At 34.6% G+C, this 24,826-nt stretch overlaps 1 protein-coding gene and 1 non-coding gene across 3 annotated transcripts in view; one reads left to right on the top strand and one right to left on the bottom strand.

Moving 5' to 3' along the window:
* Positions 1 to 24,826, top strand: part of LOC126976969 (uncharacterized) — a 127,784-nt gene that overhangs the window by 20,998 nt on the left and 81,960 nt on the right. The window lies entirely within an intron of this gene.
* Positions 1,262 to 1,334, bottom strand: Trnak-uuu (transfer RNA lysine (anticodon UUU)). Its single transcript has one exon. It is a non-coding gene; the product is annotated as a tRNA-Lys (tRNA).

Raw genomic sequence — 24,826 nt, 5'->3', positions numbered from 1 at the left:
TGAAAAATGAATATTTAAAAATACAAAAAAATATTTCAGATTGAAATTGAGATTAAGTCGCAGGAAGCCGCTTTATTATTCAAGAATTAAATTATATACAAACTTTAGTTGATTTAACATGCACTTTCTAATAATTAAAATTACCCCAAAACGTTTCGAACTGTTTCAGAAAAACAAACACTTTACATTGGTGTTTCGGTATGAGTACCATCAAAATATGGAATCCTGTTCATACTTACATTGATTCAATTATTAATATATCTAATAAACATTATTTTGCAATTATAAGAACAAATTTATAATTTAAAAGTTGTCTTAATTTAGAGCACATATAAATGTTGATTCTATTAACATGAATAAACAAATAATATTGCTGAAATATTAATAATAATAATATAATAATAGTCATCTCTGGTCTAGCGCACCGCACTATCAGCTCGAACCATTTGACCGCGAGCAACGGAGAGCTGCTCGATTTGTTGGTGTAACGTTGTATCTACACAGACGTTATTTTTACATAAAATAAATAATTTCTTTCGTTAGCACTTTTGTGAGCAAGCGTAGCGTACAGTAGAGGCGAGCGTAGCGTACCGTAGTGGCGAGCGTAGCGTACCGTAGAGGCGAGCGTAGCGTACCGTAAAGGCGACCTAGATCAACCAACTATACAACCTACGACCCTTGCTCATATTATATTATATTACATTAATTGTTTAATAATAAACATTCTTTAAAGACCGGTACGGTTATAAAAATAATAATAATAATAAAAGCCTTTATTCACTGACCATGCATTTAAACTTATACGGCCTTACAAATAAAATTGACATATTGGCATACTAATCATAAAACCAAGAAAATGCAAAATGTTTACCAATAGACATTTTGCTTATGATTGGTTAATTTGGACGCATAAAGTTTTCCGCGTTTATTTGCAAGTAAGCATTATGCATATTCTTTGTTTATGCTTGGTTATAACTTTATACCAACTTTATTTGTAAGGCCGATATACTACATTTTAAACATGTTTTTTTAAATCTATTAAAAAGTTAAATTAAATAAAATTATGTTAATGCACAGCAACCACTTTATTGGTCAGGTTGTCTTTCGACATAGGCCTCCCCCAGTTTCTTCCACTTATCTCTATCTCGCGCTAACCTTCTCAATCCTGTTGGTAAATCATCATCCCATCTTTTATTTTGACGTCCACTTTGTCGGCCTGTACGGGTAGTTCCCTTTACACCCCCCGTTACCGTCGCATTGGCGCCCAACGTGGGGTACGAACCCACGACCCTGAGATTAAAAATCTCATGCTCTACCGACTGAGCTAGCCGAGCGATGGGTGACGCGAGCGAGCCATGCATTTTTTATATGTAGTAAAAACTCGCCATTGACAACTACGCTCGCACACAAAAGTGCTAACGAAATAAATTATTTATTTTATGTAAAAATAACGTGTATGTAGATACAACGGTACAATTTTTTTTCGGCCTTTTCAGGGCTCTGTGAACAGCTAGATAATTGCGTAGAAACGTAGCATTGTGTGTTTTTGTAACGCAATTATCACAGGGAGTGTTCCAAAAAGCTGTTTGACGTAATTTACCACAAATCATGATATCTTCGCCACCATTTGGATATATGGCGTTTCTCAATAGTGTGGTTTCCAAGGAACTTTCCCTTCTTTGTACAACAAAGCTGTGGAATGAGCGTTGGGCCGTGTATCTAGGACGATACGACATGGGAAGAAAAAAAGCCCGTAAATCTTTCTAATAGATCGGCAACCCTCCTGTGTTTCCTTTAGTTTTACATTAGATGACCCGTACGCTCATTTATCGTTCTCTTCCATAAAAAAGTACAGCGAACATTATGAGAAATTTAGAGGCTAATGATGAAGTCGTAATAAGGGTTATTATATAACTTAATAAACATTTAGTGCAAAATTTACGATTTAATGTGGGAGGCTCCTTTGCAGAGGATGCAGGCTAGAGTATGGGTACCAAACGGTGCCTATTTCTGCTGTGAAGCAGTAATGTGTAAGCATGGCTGTGTTTTTGTCTGAAGGGCGCCGTAGCTAGTTAAATTACTGAGCAAATGAGACTTAACATCTTATGTCTCAAGGTGACGAGCGCAACTGTAGTGCTGCTCAGAATTTTTGGGTTTTTCAAAAATCCTGACCGGCACTGCATTGTAATGGGCAGGGCGTATCAATTACCAACAGCTGCTCGTCTCGTAACTTATAGGGATAAGCAATAGAATAGAATAAAAAAACTAAATATTTTTACAATAAAGTGAAATTTTTACGGCTTACACTGAATGCTTTATGTTGATTCAAGCTATGTCCGGGAAACCGAGTTTATTTTACAACTGGAAGTATTATTATAAGGAAACTCAAAGAGAATTGGAGTTGTGAAGCTTACCAAGATGTTGCCTTTTTATACGTTCTTCGTGTTTTATCTTTGAATTACAAAAGGCTGTCTGTAGGAATTGTACTCTACAAATTCATTTAAATAATACCTTTTTGAACAGAAATTATCGTTGGTGAATTCACAATTTTTTATAGCATTTAGGTAAAATTTTTATTGAATGGAATCATAATTTTTCCGTCAATGTCTTACTATTTTTTTTAAGAAAATAAGGGACGAGACGAACAGGGCCTTCAGCTGTTGGTAATTGATACGCTCTACCCATTACAATGCAGTGCCGTTCAGGATTCTTGAAAAACCCAAAAATTCTGAGGGGCACTTCAATTGCGCTCGTCACCTTGAGACATGAGATGTTAAGTCTCATTTGCCCAGTAATTTCACTAGTTACGGCGCCCTTTAGACCAAAACACACATGCTTACACATTACTGCATCACGGTAGAAATAGGCGTTGTGGTACCCATAATCTAGACGGCTTCCTGTGCAATGGAGCACCAGTGGGAGACTGGTGGTTCTATATTATCATAAACATTACCTCTATTACACCAAAGATTTCTTTTCATACCGTTACTTGTAATTATGTTACGTTACTCGCCCAACCCAGTTTCAAGCTAAACTCATTTGTACTAGGCTAAATCGTATATTCTTATGTCAGGTTAACAATATACTGGTATTCGGTATTATGTAGTTTGGCCTAAATACTTTAAGCCTCAACTAATCTTACCTTGACAAAACTAATTTAATCGCTGCAAGTGGGGTAAGGTTATGTTAATTATTAATAATCTTATTATATAATGCCTTATTTACATACGTTTCTTTCTTTTTTAATTATTTTTAAGCCAAACGTATTGAAGTAATTAATAATTTTTAACATTTAAGGTTCTCAATTCGATCGGTACTTTTTTATGTGTGTTCACCGATTAATCTGAGATTTATGATCCAATTTACGAAATTCTTCTTTAGTTCTAAGCGACATAGATCAAATTTTTACATAGTTTGGCCTAGTACTTATCATTTTATGAAATTTTTTGTCTACGTGGATGATATAATTGATTTAGTGGACGGCTTTTTTATGTATTATTATTAATTTATACTAAAAAGTAAAAAAAAAAACCCTTAAAAAAAACCGACTTCAAAAACTGAAAAGTATCAAATAACTAAAAATTCAATTTAATACACTTCTTATGCAAACCTTTCTTCTTCGTCGGATTACTCTTGACAGAGCAGTCGTGGTCACGTCGAACGACGAACAATTCTACGCCAGTTGTCCCTGGCTGTTGCTTCTCTGGCACATGTGTTGAGGGGAGTATTGGTTAGGGCTTTGATCTGGTCTGTCCAGCGCATAGGGGAGCGTCCTCTTGACCTACTGCCGTTGACCCTTCCCTGAACAACAAGTCTCTCTATGGCATGCTCTCCACGTCGCGTGATATGTCCGAAGTATCTGAGGATACGGGCTCTGACTATAGATGAAAGCCTTTCTTTCACCTTGAGCTCTTCAAGTATCGAGACGTTTGTGCGGCGTTGTGTCCAAGATACTCGTAGCATTCGTCTCCAACACCACATTTCTAGTGCGTCAATCCTTTGTCTCTCTCGTTCTTTGACTATCCATGTTTCGGCACCATATAGTAGTATGGGAAACACTAGAGATCTTACTAACTGAACTTTAGTAGCTTTGGTGATATTCCTGTCCCGCCATATCCTCGTCAACTTCTGCATTGCAGATCTGGTAATAGCCATTCGCCTTCTAATTTCGTCTTCCGAGCCACCAGTATTAGCGACCAGTGATCCTAAGTATATGTATGACTGTACAACCTCGCAATTAGCAATCTCGACTATATCTGGTGCATTGTTTTGACTTCGATCGACAATCATCATTTTTGTTTTCTGCCGGTTTATTTTAAGGCCATACTGGAGGCTGGTATGCTCGATACGATGTAATAATTCAGCAATGTTTTCCTTACTTGTCGCTATTAACGTGGTGTCGTCGGCATATCGGATATTGGATATGTTTTTGCCGCCAATTGGTATGCCATCTGTCCAATCTTATAGAGCTATCCTCATAATGTGCTCCTTATAATTATTGAACAGAAGAGGCGACAAACTGCAGCCCTGCCTGACTTCTGCAGAGGGATGAAGTGGGTCGGACGTGACATTATCCACCTTGACTGAAGCGGAACCATGTTCATAAAGGGCTCTGAGGATTTGCACCAAGCGCTTGGGCACTCCCATCTCTATGAGGATCTTCCATAGTTGTGGCCATTTAACAGAATCAAATGCCTTTTGGAAATCAACGAAGCATATGAAAGTCGGTCTGTTGAATTCCTTTGCTTTCTCTATTATTTGTCTCACAATTAGGATCTGTTCTCGTGTACCTTTTCCCTTTACGAAACCGGCCTGCTCTGGTGCTATTTCCTTCAGAATATAAGCCTTCAGTCTTTCGTTTACTACATGGAGTAAAATTTTGCTAGCATGTGGTATGAGCGCTATAAGACTATAGTTATTGCATTCCGTTGTAGACCCCTTTTTGTGTAATGGTATGAAAACAGAGTGCGTTCATTCCTTCGGCCACACTCCGCTCACCCAAATTTTGTTACATATGGTGTCCTTTTAGATGGTTGATTGCAGCTTTAACTTCTTCTCTAAGAATAAGAGGTTCCAAGTCCTGATCTTCCGGTTCAGTGGAGATATAGCTGCGCGAATCAGGGTCAAAGAAGAGCGACTGGCAGTAATTCTTCCAGACTTCCAGAGTATTTTCCAGTTCAGTCACAACCTTTCCCTCCGAGTTTTCGATGGTCCATGTTTTAGAACTGAACTTTTTTGTAATTTCACGAATCTTCTTGTGAAGGTCTTTGGTTTCATGCTTTTCGCCGTGCATTTGTATTTCGGTACATATATTTTGAAGAAACCTATTTTTATCACGACGACAAGCCGCTTGAATTCGGCAACTTAGACGGTTCTGCTGCGTAATGTCAGCCCCAGTAACTTTTAAAACACGTCTTTTTTCGACAAGCGCGAGAGTCTCGTTCGTTATCCAACGTTGGCGTTTTGTCGTCACGTCCTTCGGTCGGTCAGCAGATTTTGCGGAATCTATTATAATCGCTTTGGCTTGAGACCAGACCTCATCTACTGTACACTGATCAGGTTTCTGGTTTACCCAGTTGTGTTTCTGTTCCTCTACACTTTTGGAAAATTTTTCGCAGTCCACGACACTTATACGAGCGCGTTTCTCAGTGGATCTCGCGGCCTTTAGTTTTACCTTAACTTCTGCCTCCAGCAACTGGTGATCTGTACCACAATCTGCGCCCGGCCTAGTAACGGTGTTTTTAACGGATGATTTCCATCTTGACCTGATCAGTATATAGTCGATTTGATTTCGGTAATGCCCGTCTGGTGAAATCCACGTATAGAGTCTTCTGTGATGGTGTTTAAACATACTGTTCGTAATGGTAAGACCATTATCTGCCGCGAATTGTATAAACCTTGTGCCACGCTCATTTCGTTGACCAAGGCCATACTTCCTATGACCTCGCGCTATTCATCATCCGTTGTCGTTACTCCTATTTTTGCATTAAGGTCACCTGACACCATCAGTAATTCCCTATTAGAAGTCTCATTGATCGCGATTTCTGAGGTGCGGTAGAAATTTTCGACCTCGTCATCCTCTGCGGCACAAGTAGGTGCATATACTTGTATGATGTTTAGATTCACCGGATTAGATCTTATTTTAATCGATATGATTCTGTCGCTATAACACTTATATCCCATTACGCAGTTGTTGATGTTTTTCGGTAGTACAATTGCTACTCCATTTATACTTTTTGTGTCATGACCAGAATAGTATACGATGTTTTGTGTAGTTTCAAAATACCCATTTCCCTTCAGATGTGTTTCACTTAGGCCACAGATATCGATGCTATACCGTGTGAGTTCCTGTTCTGCAATGTCCAGCTTACCCGGTTGAAGTATCCCACGTACATTCCAGTTCCCGATGTTAATGTCTCTTCTAATTTTAATGGCTGGTTTTCCAGTAGCATTCTTTCCATGTGATGCCTGGTCGCCTACAAACACATGGCCGGTAGCACATTTCACACTGTCTGCCCCGGACGCAGTGCAGCGCCGGGTGCTATTCGGTTCGCATGGCTTCCTGATTCGTCTCTTTGGTTGTCTATTCCTATTCATACGTGACTATCATGGGAAAAATAGTGCAGTGGATTCCCCTTGCCTTCTGCACCAATCATTTCAGAAGTTATTTAGTCTTCAAGGCCGCTGTAGCCTCTTCCAACCGGTTTCCCAGTCAGGTGTATGGTTATACCGCCATTAACTCGGTAGCCATATCCTCGTCTGTTGTCTAGCAGGGATGCAAACCTTAAATATTAATAAAACACAATTATTTGTATGTGCTATATATTGATAGCTTTGAAGTTGGTGCCAAGCCAAATGTAATAGTAGATACCTACACTCGCCACGCGTGACTTTGAGCGGGAAAGCTTCCTCTAGAACAAATCAACCCAAGCGGAATGACACGCGTGGCCAGACAACCTTCATAATAACAGTAAGTAACCTGTTTATAATATTAAGTTTTATACAAATGATTTAAGTTTTCTTTAGTGTTAATTCCGCCAATATTTGTTTTTAAAACAATTCGACACGTGTTGCGCCTCTACACGAGGCATCCTCAGGACGTGTTGTCTCGCCAAAATCAGGCACGAGACTGAATATTAAGTTTTATTTTGTTTAGGGCTTGGCACCGGCTTAAAACCAATCAATGGGTACATAATATAAATAATAGTATTAAATTAATATTAAAGGTAAAGGTTTGCATAAGAGGTGTATTTAATTAAATTTTTAGTTATTTGAAACTTTTCAGTTTTTGAAGGCTTTTTCATACTGTATTGTATATCTATATCTCATATATAATCTTTGAGTATGCAAGAATAAAAAACTGATTAGGCAAGTAAAGTTTAGGAAGAAAAACTTACAAAAATTTCATTTATATCTTACCATCTTATTATAATTATGTCCTTATTATTAGTATTATGGTCCCTGTCTTATGCGATTTTTTTGTTGACAAATTTTATTTTAAGTATGACTTTATATAAAGTTAGCCCACTTGATATAATGTCACCTGCCACTTTCAAAATTGTTTACTAAAGAATTCTTTTTGACTACATTCACAATAACTTTGAAATTTTATTCTGAGAGAAAAAAAAACGGTACCAGAACCTCACGCTTTTCTTTTTACGTCCTTTTAAAAAAATACCATAATTACAACATTATATTAAAGTTATTGCTATAAAATAATCGTTATTTAGACGCAATTTATTTTTAATAAGAATATTTCACTTTTATTTAATAGATAAGCACTAAAACTGAAATGCTGAGATCATTTATAAGTCTAGATAACTCTGACAGCTGTGAAAATGTCGAAAAAAATTGAGGTTGACAATTAACCTCTATTTTGAGCAAAACACGCACACTAACACAAAGTGACACACAAATCGCGAGTATAAGGTAGCTTGTCACGCACACTAAAGTAATAAACCTGGCCTGTTTTCATCTGTTGCCTAGTAGCTCTATCTAAACGTTTAATTTATCTAAGCTGAAATGTGTTACTGCTTGCAAGTGTCTTGATAATTATGATACAGCGACTGTACTCAATAAATTTTGTTTTGTATTAATTAAAATTTACTTTTTTGACTTACTCATGTACGGTATTGACTATTTGATGTTTGAGTATGTTTGTTACATCACTTTACATATTATGTAGTAATTGAAATCATTTGTAAAACGATGAAAATGTAAATATTGATTTAAAAAAGTGGCAATTAGTTTCTTGCTACTTCTTCTCATTAACTCAACCCTTTACCAAGTCGCGGAAGATTCATTAAAAAAAAAATCTTTTTGACATTAATATGTGTCATTTCCTGTATAGCCGAGTGGTTAGCGATTCTACCTACAAAGTTAGAGGTCCCGGGTTCGAATCCCGGTAGGTGCAAGCATTTATATGATGAATATGAATGTTTGTTTCCGAGTCATGGATGTTGAAATGTATTTATGTATGTTTAAGTAAGTATATGGTATTAAATATATCATTGTCTTGTAACCCATCACACGGGCTATATATGCTTAACTTAGGGCAAGATAATTTGTGTAAAAAGTGTGTCAATATTATTATATTATTATTTCCATGACCTACATGAATAAAGTTATTTTGATTAGAAAAATACTCAAATACAAAAACATTAACAAAACAAATTATTGAAGACAATATAATCAGACACTCGATAGGAAGATATAAAAGACAACAAAAAGATACCGTATCAAAACAATGACAATTATAATTAACGAAGAAACATTGTGGAACAATAACAAAAGGGTGAAACAAAAGCCTGTTACTAAGCCATTGAAATCTGTCTGTTCCAAGGTTATAAATACTAGTAATCGTAATATTTACTAGTTCATCAACATTTCAGCCGGAAGACGTCCACTGCTGGACAAAGGCCTACCCCAAATATTTCCACGACGATCGGTCCTTTTTTTTATGATAATAAGGGACGAGACGAGCAGGACGTTTAGCTGATGGTAATTGATACGCCATGCCCATTACAATGCAATGCCGCTCAGGATTCTCAAAAAACCCAAAAATTCTGAGCGGCACTACAATTGCGCTCGTCACCTTGAGACATAAGATGTTAAGCCTCATTTGCTCAGCAATTTCACTAGCTACGGCGCCCTTCAGACCGAAACACAGTAATGCTAACACATAACTGCTTCATGGCAGAAATAGGCGCCGTTGTGGTACCCATAATCTAGCCGGCTTCCTGTGCAAAAGAGCCTCCCACTGGTAAGCGCCTCATCCATCCTACTCCGGCGATCTTGAACAGATCGTCGGTTCATCTTTTGGGGGGCCTACCAACACTACGCCTTCTGGTACGTGGTCGCTATTCGAGTATTTTCTGCCCCAACGGCCATCTGTTCGCCGAGCTATGTGCCCTGCCCACTGCCACTTCAGTTTGCAGCAATCATTTGGGCTATGTCAGTGATGTTGGTTCTCCTACGGATCTCCTCATTTCTGAATCGATGTCGCAGGGATACTCCGAGCATAGCCCTCTCCATTGCCTGTTGAGCAACAGTGAGCTTCCTCATAAGGCCCATAGTTAGCGACCACGTCTGTGTTCCGTATGTCATCACTGGCAACACACATTGGTAAAAATCCTTTGTTTTCAGACATTGTGGTATTTTGGACGAGAAGATTTTACGGAGCTTCCCGAACTTACTTAATTTACTAGTATAACTAGTCTTAAAGTTTGTCATGTTAAAACTCACCATGTATAGCTATTGAAAACCAATAATTAATCTATAATATTTTTAGTACACTTATAACCTCATACAGTTTAAATAAAAAGACTGCCAAGTGTGAGTCGGACTCGCCCATGAAGGGTTCCGTAGCAGCAAGTAACATAATATAAAAGTTATATAGAAAGGAAAAAATGATATTAGCCAAAAATCTTTGCTCAAAATCATGCAGTGAAAATGAGCTCTTTTCATTTATACGTATTAAGAAAAAAAACTACTAACTAGATCTCGTTCAAACCAATTTTCGGTGGAGGTTCGCCTGGTAATAATGTACATCATAATTATATTTTGCTTAGTTTTATAATTCTCATATTTTAGAAGTTACAGGGGGGCACACATTTTACCACTATGGAAGTTTATTTCGCAGAAACTATTCAGTTTAGAAAAAAAATATATTAGAAACCCCAATATCATTTTTGAAGACCTATTCATAGATACTCCACAGGTATGGGTTTGATGAAAATATTTTTTTGAGTTTCATTAACCCTCAAAAATTTATATTTTATGTGAAAATGTTAATGCGGTTCACTGAATACATCTATTTACCAAGTTTCAACAGTATAGTTCTTATAGTTTTGGTAAAAGTGGCTGTTAGATACACGGACAGATAGACAGACATGACGAATCTATAAGGGTTCCGTTTTCTGCCATTTGGATACGGAACCCTAAAAAGTGCTGTTACAATAATCGTTGTGCAATGTTTAAATTTTTATTGATTGTTACAAATATATGACCACCTAAATAATCACTCTTTAATACTTTGAAATATTTTTTATTCTCTAAATATAAATACTTTTGCATTAACATAACATATAGATATTTTTTTTGTTTTTACATGATATTTTATATAAAGGTAAAATATCAGTTTTTTAGTTAAGCGTAAGTTTTGGCAAACGGTTTGATAAAATTCTCGTTTCCCTAAAATAGGGTTTGAAAGTACATTAGGCTAATAGGTTTCCAAACGCGTCAGGGTTTCCGGTACGTATAAACTAATTTATACCGAGAGATTCTATCGCGCTTATGTCACGGCGGCGTGTCGCGATAACGTAACACGCTAAATACCTTAATCTCGGTACTAAATACTAAAAGCATGTTCATGGAGCTTTTATGATAATTTTTGCGTTTATACTTAGTACCCTTATATTAGCTCGACTATATTTTAGACGTTAGGCTTAAAGTTTATAGTATATTATAGGCGAATGCTACACGTTCGATATTTAAATCTCGATCCACGATATTTATCTTTTTTTTTATGAAAATAAGGGACGAGACGAGCAGGACGTTCAGCTGATGGTAATTGATACACTCTACCCATTACAATGCAGTGCCGCTCAGGATTCTTGAAAAAATTCTTAGTGGCACTACAATTGCGCTCGTCACCTTGAGACATGATATGTTCAGTCTCATTTGCCCAGTAATTTCATTAGCTACGGCGCCCTTCAAACCGAAACACAGTAATGTTTACCACATATCTGCTTCATGGTAGAAAGAGGCGCCGTTCTGGTACCCATAATCTATCCGGCTTCCTGTGCAAAGGAGCCGCCCACTGGTAAAGGAGCCTCCCACTGGTGCTGTTAAAATTATAAAATTACTTCAATTTCCGTAATGCCGAAAATTACTTACGAATAATTATTTACATGTGGATTTAATGTTTCGGTTTGATGGACACCGTAGCTAGTGAAATTATTTCCCTAATGAGACTTCACGTGACGATCTTGTTTCAAAGTGGCGAGCGCAATTACTGAGATTCGCTCAAAATTTTAAGTTCAATTAAGAATGCAAAATGCATTGTTATATGCAGGACATATCACTTATCATAAGTTGAATATTTTGTTTATCTCGTAATTATTTCTCATAAAAAATTAACTGTTTCTATTTGCCTACAAATTATTTAATATTAATATTTAAAATAAAATGCACATTAAATTAAACAGATAACATAAAAACATTCATTCAATTGAACACCTTACATTGTGGCAGTAATGTTTAGTCTCTAAATAAAAAAAAATCAACTCAGCTATACAATTTTGGTATTTATAAGGGGCACGTATCTGAAATAAGACAATCCATCCTTTTTTAATTTTTTAATGCTCTTATTTGGACAGTTATTCTCTGAACACATTGTCATTGTGTGCTGTTGTATTCAAAGCGCGGTTGAAACACAACTGAACGAAAACTCTGCCATAAAGACGCGTAAGCAGAGTTTCGCTTCAGAATTTTTTTAAGCGTGATTGTGAGTCTAGTTGTATTTGATGGCAATACATATAATTGATACAAACCACCATGCCGTAGGCTTTCATTAATTCAGTTATATTGCATAACTAACAGAATATAAAGAAGCGCTTTATACTACTGAAATCGCCTACCAGTACTTCAGATAAATCAAAGTAAGTATGATGAAAATACATCGTAATCTAGGTATATTGCTACAGTTATGGCTATGAACATTTCGGTAATGTTGCGTACATACCAGTCCAATGATCCGCGAAAAATAGATTTAACTCGTCCCTTTTTCGTGGCTGCTTGGCGAAGCGTGACGGGTGTTTATTCGTGTTTTTCATAAAACACTCAATTCGAAGAAATTAAATAGTTATTAAAGCCTTTTTGTTAAACATGAAATTGAAAGAAAACGGAGGAATTAATGGTTCTGTAGCTAAACGGTGTCAGATATAATAAAATAGCAATGATAAGATTTGAATGATTTGTTGTTTGTCTCTAATGGATAAGCTTGAACAATACCTATAAACTATTGAACTACTCAGCCGGTTTTAAAAAATAGTTTATAGAAAACTATAGTACGATCGAGTAACAGTCAATTTGTTTAAAACAATTTTTGAGATATATATGGAAATTGCAACAATTTGACCCAAGGCTTAAGCATTATTGTTAACATAACATAGATTTACTCAACATAGTAATAATATAACACTACACACAACAGAGGTATAGTGTTAAGTTAGATATTACATCAAAATTAAAAATACAATATTATAGCGTCCCTTTTAGCACCGTGGTCGTTCATTGTGAATTTTAGTCGCAACAAACGTTTGCTCAAACCACCAAATGAATTACAACGTACCTTCACAGGTCGACGAATGTTCATCAGCCAGCGCCGAATGTCGTTCCTTTGATATTCGTTGACCTGGTCTGTACGCAACGCTTTAGGAAATTGTATGTAATTATGCTGTGTTACAGGGCGCGTAATTGCGATTCTGCATTCTCATTTCAACGCGGTACTTGGAATATTGAGTATTTGCAACAGAAGAATTTCTCTATCGATTTTCATCTTTGCATTGTTATGCAGTTAGCGTCTTTTAAAATTGTTGCGTTCAACTGCTCGGAAAATATTGTAAGTTATAAATATAATATGTGCCATTGCCAATTTATATTTTGAAGTGAAATCTTCTTAAACCATTCTGACCATTTAATGTTTAGGGTATTGAATATGACTGAGATTTTAACTTAGGTTGCGCACTTAGAAGGAAAATTTCCCAGGTTTTGTTATACATAATTATTATGAACATGTAAAAACTTATAAATATAGAACAAAAAAAATCTATTTAGTATATACTGTAACTTCGCCTTGATTCTATCATATTCTATTTATACAAACACTGTTTCTTTATAAACTAATCAATTCATTGGTTTGATTAATTTATTCAATATTTTTTGTTTAATCAATATGAGTTAGTTGTGCCCATTCTTCTCAGACCTGAGGCATTCGTTTTGGAATGGATGGTAGTTTTTGACATTGAATAAGTGATGTCAGATACTGTTTTGAATCAAAATATTTGAATTTGAAAACTTGGAATAAATAGTAAAGCATTGATACCCACTTATTAGTATAATACGATCACAAAATATAATTAATATTATTATTTAAGATAATAATGTATTATTCAATAGTTTAAGATTTTTAATAGTTTCTTATAAAGAGTATGATGTATATTTAAATATTAAAAGGACTTAAACGCGTGTAATAACTGATTTTATACATTAGATTTTTACGTAATAATTTGTTTTTTATTAAATCAAGGTAAATGAGGAAAGGGGATTCTGTAGTTGCTTAACCTTAACATTGACTTAAATTAAAGAAACCTTTATAATTATTTTGTTAAGATGTTTAACAAATTTTTTTTTTCACGAGCGAATTAATGTCTAGCTAAAATTTAGCCAGCATTTATCGTTACAAATCAAATCAAAATCACATTATTCATGTAGGTCACTTCAATCAAAGTCAATTTTTTTTTCTTATTGAATTTACCGCTACTTCGTGAAGTGTTGAGCTAATGAGAATAAGTGGCAAGAAACTCATTGCCACTCTTTTGAATCAACATTCACCGAAGCGACATTCGTGAAAAATAAATTAAAAAAAAAGAAATATTCTCAAAAGTAATGATGTTAACTAAAATTTGGCTTGGCTATATGATTATCTATAACCCGCGTAAGATTACGTCGGCAATTTGTCTGAAATTTGCATGTAGCGGAAAATAACTAGTCAATCTGCTGTCGTAATACCCAGCGAAACGGCTCAAAATTTGCATGAGGATATGGTTTTATATAAAATCAGATGTTGCTCTGGAATTTTATACATTATCTTTGAATAGATAGGTTGAATATGAGTTATAAACATAATAATCTAAATAGGAAGGTGATAGTAATAATGTTCAGAACAAATGTATTACGATATACAAAAGAATTGTCAAAAGATGTTTATATGGTAAAGGTTATACTACTATAATATTTGATATGAATTTCTTATCGATAATCGACAACACAAAACATACATTTTTTGAATACTTTATTGAAAAATATTTTTTTATTTATTTAAATGTTCGCCATTTTGAATTTTTATTAATTGTTGTTATAGCGGCAATGCTAATACATACTCTGTTGCCTTTTGCGGTTTGTAAGATAATGCCAACAAACAATTTTATTGCGGAGTCTTAGAAGCATTCTCATTGGTTACTCTTTGGGTATTTTGTGGTGGCTGGATGATTCTTTCATAGAAAACCTAGCTATATCAGCCTAGCAAGACACTCTAAGAAATAAACCATTAACTCGATTGTATGAAACATGGTGTCATTGTTAGATTATGAGATGACGGCTATAGTCTTGTAAAAAACGGAGATAGCCGAAATCTAATACGTTCGCTTTCAAACTTGAACCCGATTATACTTCATGGCCAATCGCCATACCGTAATTACAACTATTTCAAACTTATAGTAATTCACTGCAAGTTTCATACTAAACTAAATTCAAAATTTTTAGTTAGGCAGTCCCGCTTCATAGTATTTACATGCTTTTTGATATATATAGATGTTGATACTTCTGCTGTACTCAATAACAAATATAGTATAACTAATGAGATATATATTTCTTTAAATAAATTAACCTTAGAAAATTGTACGTATAGATATACCGTGAAAGCACACACACTAAAACAAAGTGACTGACGTATCGCGAGTGTAAGACGTAGCTGTCATGGACACTTAAGTAATAAACATGACCCGTTGTCATGCGTTGCCTAACAGCAAGGGGTGCTATCTATACGTATAAATTATCTGAGTGTTTTACTTGTACGTGCAGTTACTCATGGCATTTGATATTTATATAATTTTTCTAACGATGAACTTGTAATTATTAAAGTGTCAATGAGTTTCTTGCAACTGTAACTGAATGAATAAATCTAAATTTATTAGTAGACCCTTAATATAATTTAATTTGTTGCACTATAACGATGAGAGCTACGCAAGCATTGTCAATTCAGATGCTTTAGGTATACTGAAATCTTAGATTAAGAATTGGTTTCCGCTGTGCTCTCAACTAGCTACCGCAATACCTGAGAACAATAGCTTTTTTATGACGGCAACTATTAAATACTTGTATGCGTGGCATCTTTAAAATTTTGTAGCATACACTTCGTGTTATTTTACATTGAAATTAATAAAATACAAATTATTTACTGATGATATTATGTGATCCCAGCGTCTTTCTTTATTTCTTGTAGTTATTACTTGTACAAAGTTTAACTGCGCAATCCTGCGGCATTTCACTTTCAATTATCAGCAAAGTTTAACAGAACATGGCACGTCAACGTCACACATTGTTCGAGACTGGCGCGAGTACTTTTGGGCGCAGTATCAGTTACCGCACTTTGCGACTACGCCTGCGGTATCTAGTTGGAGACCAATACTTAATGTAAGACTGAAATCATAATTTAAACATAGAATTAAATGACGAATAATTCAAACGGCAAAGTAAAACTCGCTCGTCAGCAAACGATCAACGTCAGACCACTTCACAAGGGCACTTATAAACTATTTTTAACACCGTTTCTCTTTCCTTCCATGTCGGGTTATGCTTTCCGAGAGCTTTTGTGGTACTCAACGATAATACTGCAGTATTACCTAGAAATTATCAAAGTTATTATTGTGTGGATTTTAAGTTCAGATTATAAGATAGTTTTTTATGTATCTTATGCTTATTTTGAGCTGCTGTAAATTGTTTGTATTGGAAAATAGCAGAATTACTCTATACTAAACTTTTCAGAAACACTGCCCACAAAAAAACTATATAATTATAAATGAGAATATTTGAGGGCAATGTTATATTCATGTTTCTCGTAGAATTGCGTTAAGTATGATTTTAGGCTGACTATACACCGAGGAATTTACAATATTTAATATTTATTTCAAATTAGTAAAAGATTTATTGATTGAAAAAGATTGATTCTAAATAAATAAGCAATAGTAAATACTACTTAATCCGAACGTATTTTGCTCAAGAGTATATGCAGAATATGTAACTAATTCTATTGTTTTCATGATTTTCTATGCTAATGACGCTGTATTGACGCATTTAAAAGTAATTTGCCAAATGTATTACAGATGATACTTCCTTTGTCTAGTGCACACGCTTATATTTAGTTTTATACCTATGTTTATCAAACGGACGATTCAAAGATTATTATTGTAAGTGACAGTTTGTAATGTTTAAACCTAATCAAGCAATTTACATATTTTAGCTTTAACATTTATTTTGAGATATATGATATGACTTAAATATCATTCAAAATGCTTAATTGTTATGAGAAAAACTTTTAACGACCTATCTTTACCTCAACCTTTTCAAGTTTTACTTAATGTTATTTCATGAATAAATATTTCGTTCCCTTTGTAACCCCACCTTAATGTGTATTCGTACGTATTACAAACAGTGAAAACAAGTTTAAATGACTTAATTTTAGCTTTAGCTTCGTAATACGTTTATATGCTTATTTCATTATTTGTTCAACAAACAATTCAGAATTTACTTAATAATAACACAAAGGGGAACATATCAAAGAGCTGTATTTTTGTTTTGTTATGTCAAAGAAGTATAATTTCTTATGTTTGTAGATTACTACACCCACACACTTTTTATATATTTGTTTGTATACGACATACGGACCAAAAGACGAAGGTTTTCAACAAGTGTGTGTTGCCAGTGATGATTTACGGTACGCAGATGTGGTCGATAACTATGGGCCTCCGTAACCTCATGGTCATTGAGATGATAATATGCGTGCCCGAACATATATATCTTATATTAGAGAAATAAATAAATAAGGTTGAATAAATATTTAGTTAGTAATAAACAAAAAATAAGTCGAATATTTAAAAGGCTTGGAATACTACTATAATGACAATTGTATAATAAATATAATACTAGAGGGGTTAGGGACCCAAAGTAAATTAAAAATAAAACTCCAAATTATTACTTTGAACAGACAAATAAATATATGGTACCGTATACATTTAATAATTTAGACATGTTAAGACTGACTTCTAACATATTTTTTTTTTAATGGAATAGGAGGACAAACGAGCATACGGGTTTACCTGCTGTTAGGTGATCACCGCCGCCCACATTCTCTTGCAACACTAGAGGAATCACAAGAGCGTTGCCGGCCTTTAAGGAAGGTGTACGCGCTTTGTTTGAAGGTACCCATGTCGTATCGTCCCGGAAACACCGCACAAGGAAGCTCATTCCACAGCTTTGTAGTACGTGGAAGAAAGCTCCTTGAAAACCGCACTTTGGAGGACCACCACACATCCAGATGGTGGGGATGATATCCTAACTTGTGGCGTGTCGTGCGAAGGTGGAATATAGGGTTATTTATGAAAAATTTAAAAAATGTATTACGAAACAACATAATAATGTAATAATTCTCATCTTACATTTTATACTATAATTCTAAAACTCGATTATTTATGATATTTTCGTATACTAGGCTATTCGTAGGTTATGTAGGAAATAATGTGCGCATCTCACCAATAAACAGAACGTTTGACGAGTAAATGAATGTTAAATTGATTGGATTCATTTTTATTTGTAGGCCAAAAACAGCATAAGAAGTACTCATGCTTGATTCGCATGCCCAATAATTTAGTGTTTTATAAAACTTGAATATTTCACCATCTGGATGGGTGGCGTTCTTCCACAGTCCGGTTTTCCAAGAGATTTCTTACATGTACAATTAAATCATGAAATGAACATTCATGGGTGGTGTTTTCAAGTGTTCCAGAATGTTTCTGTCGTACCTACGACAAGGGTATCTACCTTCCTAAAAAATTGATCATTTATTAATTATGTTTTTGACTTAGTTTTTGCTAAAAAATAAATCTAATCTTAGTTAATCTAATCATTGCTATTTTTGGTATTGGTGTCCTCCCGCCGCGGCCCCGCACTCAACTCTCGCCTCCTCACGTCGCGCGTGCTACTCAAGCACATCTCACCTATAACTATGCATGTAGTTTTAAATTCAAATATTTTTATTCAAAATAGGATTCAAGATCACTTATTGAACGTCAAAAACTACCATCCTTTCAAAAGAGACTGCCTCAGACCTGAGAAGAATGGGCGCAAGAAACTCAGCGGGCTTTTTTTTATTTTAAATTAAAAAATATGGATTACAATGTGATATCGTGCAATAAACATTTATAATTAAAGAGCCTGAGGGTGTTCGCTTTATTCCCAGTCCATGGTGTCATTAAGAAAACCGTTTATGCTGTAGTAACCTTTCCCACACAAACGTTTTTTAACAATTCTTTTAAATTTCGTAACACATCATACATCACCCAACAAAAGACTTACTAACTCGACCCAACCGAGTAGTAGGCATAACAAGTGAATGTTATATAAATCATGTTAACATTATGAATCTCACATTTTCTAGAAAATTCCTCAATGTGCTTATGAACATACAGAACATTATCAAAAATGTATTGCGAAGCAACAGTCAAAATGTTTATTTCTATAAATTTTTCTCTTAATGATTCTTTAGGACCTAGGTTATAAATCGCAAGAAATACAGCAGATTCCACTGGTTTTACCACCTCTCCGTGCAATAAAATATTCACATCTACATTTTTGACATTTAGCGCGGTAAATTTAAAATATTTGGTTTATGAGTATTTCACAATAAGTTATTGGCGCTAACCCAGTACACGATGTCAGATAGAGACTTGTTTACTCCGTCATATAAAACTCTGTTTATGGATGACACTTCACTTTGAATATAAGTGAAGTGTCATCCATAAACAATACCACCTTGTGTTTTTTTTTCTACAAGGTTAGATAGATCATATATAAATTAGGAAGAGGAAGAGTCCAAGAATAGACCCTTGTGGTACCCCCATACCGAGAGGGGACCCAGGAGATCTCCTACCATTCACATTGACCCTCTGAATCCTATTATTTAAATATGAGACCAGAAGATCGAGCGCATAATATCCTCTTATACCATAGTGACATAGCTTCCTGACCAGCGTTGAATGTTGAACACAATCAAAAGCCTTAGATAAATCACAGAAGATACCAAGCGCATTCTGTGATTCCTCCCAGGCCTCAAAAATATTCCTGATGAGTTCAACGAATTCAAATAAGTGTTAAAGTGAGTAAGCATTTGGCTTAAAAAATATTTCCAAAAATTTTACTTAGGGTCTGCAACACTGAAACAGTTACAAACCTTCCTTGGCTGACACCGACAGCAATGGAACCAAACGGGAAGCAACAGATTTCAAATAAAAAAAGAATTATCAAAATCGGTTCACACAGTCGACAGTTCTGAGGTAACAGACATAAAAAATACATACCGACGAATTAAGATCCTCCTCCTTTTTTGAAGTTGGTTAAAATTTTATGTGATCATTTTTATTTTAACCCGTAAAGGGTACTATTAAATCTATATATATAATGAAAATGGTCTTTGATTGAGGTTCTTTCACGCCTACACCACGGCTCGTATCAACATGAAACTACCACCATTCGATGCAAAATTTATCCTAGATGGTTTATGGCTACTTATTAGTTTATTATATTATTTATTTCCTGTTAAAATTCGCCCAGCGCAGCGGCCGGGAACGGCTAGTATATAGATAAAATATGACGCAACTGGATACTATTTGCATATCTTACTAAGCTTATAAAGCACAAGGCTAGTTTCATACCACATCTACCTAATGTGAATCGTGTTCTACATTTGGTAAGTATTGGACATTTGCCAGTCACGTTGTGGTAGCCATGTGTACATAATAAGATATAGTTAATATATTATGCATATCATACATATCGCTTTTATAAGCTTATTTATAAATAGTGTTTAATTGATGAATGTTACATTTAAATATTTTTTTTTATATTGTCCCACTTTTACACAAATTATGTTGCCCCAAACTAGGCATAGTCTGTCAGCATAGCACAGCATACATAAATACATATAAAAATCCATAACTCGGAAGCATATCTCCATATTCAACGTATGAATGTTTGCATCTACCTGGATTAGAACCCGGACTTCTAGCTTAGTAGGAAAGGTCCCTAGCAACTGGGCTATATGGATTGTCAATACTTTTTAAGTTTATTTATTAAAAAATATTTAAACGCGTAAAATATACGACATAAAAATATTTTCAATCAATTTGATGCCGACAGTGAACGCATGGGTGCCGAGTTAACCATAAAAATTACGACGATCAATACATATATTCATAATATAATTTATAATATCTAGTATTTCGCTTACAATCAGTAAATTGATCAAATCCAAAACGTTTAATTTTCAAACGAATAGATTTCTTAACGATGGAGTTTCCAGTTAGCAAACATAAGAACTTACATAACTTATACGTCTAGATAGAACCTCTTGCTGCTTCACAACCGATGAAAACAGGCCAGGTTTATTACTTTAGTGTGCGTTATAAGCTACGTCTTACACTCACGTTTTGTATATAAATTCATGTTAGTGTGCGTGAATCACACAAAATAGAGGTTTACTACTAAAATAAAATTTGAAAACAAAATTTATGAACGATGCGAGACTCAAACCCGTGAAATCTCACATTCCGTGCCTTCTCTTTCCACTGAGACAACCGATCGAGTGACGTATCGTTAATAAATCTTGTACGCTTTGTTCAACTCTCAGGTTGTGGCTACATCTACAGGATCTACTATACAGTTTATAACCTGCTCAACCTCAATATTGGCCTATTAGGACTTAAGATGTGTTTTTTTCAAATTTAATTTGTGTCATTAACTAATTAATCGCAGAAGTGAGGGTTATAAAAAAACAATTGCTTAACTGTTAACCTCAATTTTTTTCGAAGTTTTCACAGCTGTCATAGTCTATCTAAGCATAAAAAATAACACGACGAAGTCGATTGAAAAACTATGAAAATGTAACATAACCCAGTTCTTTTGATCATTATAATAACACCCACACAAAAAGTGTTAAGAGCCTACTTTAGTAAAATAATCAGTCTTTAGCCTCTGACCTAAATAACAGCGCTTTCAACAACATAATAGTTAGCACGTGTGAAGACGCGATCATAATGTCCCCATTTTTCCAAACGATTTAACTCAAATCGATAAGTGAGCACTCGAGTTAAGGGGAAAATGAGTTAAATGCTATAAGCTGCCTGAAACAATATTACACAAGGAGTATATTGCTCATGAAATTCGACTTAAGGAAATTGCTTTTCCTTAAGGAGCACGTGAGTGTTCTAAGAATATTTAGCTGGATATTTTTTTAGGCAAATATTTTCTTCTTTATAGGTTATTTGCATATTTTTTTATAATTAAATCTGAAAATCTAGTTTTTTGAATGTAAAAGGATGTAGGTTAATGCCGAGGTTTTTCACTTTAAATCCTACATATTTTAAGGTAACGCGAATGTTAAAGTAAGAATTTCCTGCATTTTTACGGTTCCGTAGCCAAATGGCAAAAACGGTCTGTCTGTCCGTCCATATATCACAGCCACTTTTTCCAAAACTATAAGAACTATACTGTTGAAACTTGGTAGGTAGAAGTATTCTGTGAACCACATTAAGATTTTCATACAAAAATAGAAAAAAAAAAAACAATAAATCTTGGGATTTCCCCATACTTAGAAGTGAATCTCATACATTTTTGTACTCGGCAAACGAGACTTGACACCTTGCATAAGGAGACTAGCGTAATTGTAGTGACGATCAGAATTTATGGGATTTTTCAAGAATCCTGAGTGGCACTACATTGTAATGGGTAAGGCGTATCAACTACCATCAGCTGAAGGTCCTGCTCATCTCGTCCCATTTTTTCATAAAAAAAACTAATACGATCTCTAAATGCGGATGCCTGAGTTGTGTTAATTACGCGGTTGGTGATGAACGCCGCCGAGCGGTGCCTACTAATTCACTAGTACACCTGCGTTTATAACGAAGGCCGGCCAGTAACTGGCACGAGTACGTCGATATAAATCGATATAATATAAGTGCGCTTGCTGGGGAAATGATGAAGGATGAGTGAGGATTATGAATTTTAGTTAATTGGCTCGAACAGGGTGTAATCGTTAAGTATGGCGATTATTCCGTAACTATTACAGTCAAAAAACTTTAAATTGATATCGAAGGTTTACCTTATTATTAAAATGATATCAATAACTTTTTAAGCATCAGACGAGACGTATCCTTAATTTTGATATTAAACACTCGCTAGTACTCGTTTAGTATGAGATTTTGAACGCGTAGAGGGCAAACATACAAATATGCATTAATTTAAATTTATAAAAAGATACTATGTTTACATTTTAGAATTATATTTATCTTGATTTTGTTTTCATTACCAAGTAAACAATATTTTGTAATATAAAATATCGTTCCGCTATGAATCATGGATCTGACGAAAACATGTTTTGACGTGGTTATTCTGTTTTATAACACAGCAACTTAACTTTCTTGACGGTTCTTCTGTAAACACGTAACTTCATACAAAGTTATACAAAGTTAAACGATGCAATTAGCGCTGGTTTATTGTAACAATGTTGCAACTTAGCTGATATATAAGGTTCCTCAACTCTTACTAAAAATTTACTAGTTGCAACTTTCGTTTTATTAAAGAATTTGCTAACAATTTTTTCAAAAGAAGGGACGATACGAGCAAGACTGCAAGCTGATGGTAATTAATACGCACTGCCCATTACAATGCAGTGCCACTCAGGATTCTTGAAAAACCCAAAAATTAACCTTGAGACATAAGATGTTTCAGACCGAAACACAGAAATGTTTACACATTACTGCTTCACGGCATAAGTAGGCGCCGTTGTGGTACCCAGAATCTAGCTGGCTTCCTGTGCAAAGGAGCCTTCCACTGGTATATATATATATATATGGACTTGCTATTCAATATAAATATTATACGAGTGACATTCACCTGCCAAGTGAAATATTTTTCATGGTTAGGAAATGTATGTCAAGACAGACGATGCAAAGATATTTTAATTACCAGTTTAAGTAAAGCACTATTTTATAAAAATGTATTTTGTTGCGTGACATTTTCAATATGTTGCGCTCAGGTCGAGTACAATTTTACATATTCACGTGTCTTTTATTTATTTATTATCATTCTATATTATTCTCTGAAAAAACCTTTTCTTTAAGGGCACTAGCGGCATTTCGCAAATGTTAAAATTAAACTTTAACAAAAATATTATGATTGAAATTAACAATAAATATATACACAGGACATATAAGATATGAAAATATTAAGAAAGAAATTTGCATTACAAAAACTTGAGTTTTTGTGAGGGAATCAGATTCTATACCTAAAAGCAAAAATGCAAGTGTACTTATATCTAAAATGATGTAAAAGAAAAAACTTCTTTACTTCGATCATTACTTCAAATGTTATTAATATAATAAAACGTGAACGTAAACTGTGTAACTCTTCCTAAAAAATTGTGCAAAGGGATGAACGTGAAAACTAACACAAATAAAGCGTATAATATGGAGATGAAGTGCAGTAAGATTTACTTATATAAAATATATTAGAAATACATTAAATTTATTAGAATTAATATGACATCATAGAGGTATATAATATAACTAGCTGTCCCGACAGTTCTGTTCATAATAAAGAAAATGCGGGTGGAATTTTATAAAATCCATTATAAGCTGACCTGAAATCGCCGAAAGAAATATTACTACCAAATTTCAAGTCTCAACGCCTTATGGTTCCAAAGATATTGTGATGAGTGAGAAAATATGGAAATCTCTTATTCAAATTCAAATTCAAATATTTTTATTCAATATAGGATGTGAAATCACTTATTGAAAGTCAAAAAAAACTACCACCCAATCCAAAGTGAATGCCTCAGGCCTGAGAAGAATGGGCGCAACAAACTCAGCGGGCTTTTTTTTTCATCAAAAATATGTTCTACAATTAAAGTAACATTTACAAAGTAACATTGTACAATTAAACTTATTATTTAATAGCCTGAGGGCGGTCGCTCCATTCCCAATCTGTGGTATCATTAAGAAAGTTATTTATGTTATAGTAACCTTTACCACAAAAACGTTTTTTAACAATTCTTTTGAATAACGTAATACTTTTGTTTTGAACATTTTCTGGGATCTTGTTGTAAAAGCATATACATCGCCCCACAAAAGACTTACTAACTCGACTTAGCCGAGTAGTAGGCATCATCAGTTTATGTCTGTTCCTGGTGTTAACATTATGGTTATGACAGTTTCTG

This window comes from Leptidea sinapis, chromosome 43 (assembly GCF_905404315.1).
Source record: "Leptidea sinapis chromosome 43, ilLepSina1.1, whole genome shotgun sequence".
NCBI classification, from domain to species: domain Eukaryota; kingdom Metazoa; phylum Arthropoda; class Insecta; order Lepidoptera; family Pieridae; genus Leptidea; species Leptidea sinapis.
The sequence above is the reverse complement of the archived record's forward strand: the minus strand, read 5'-3'. Positions and strand labels throughout refer to the sequence as shown.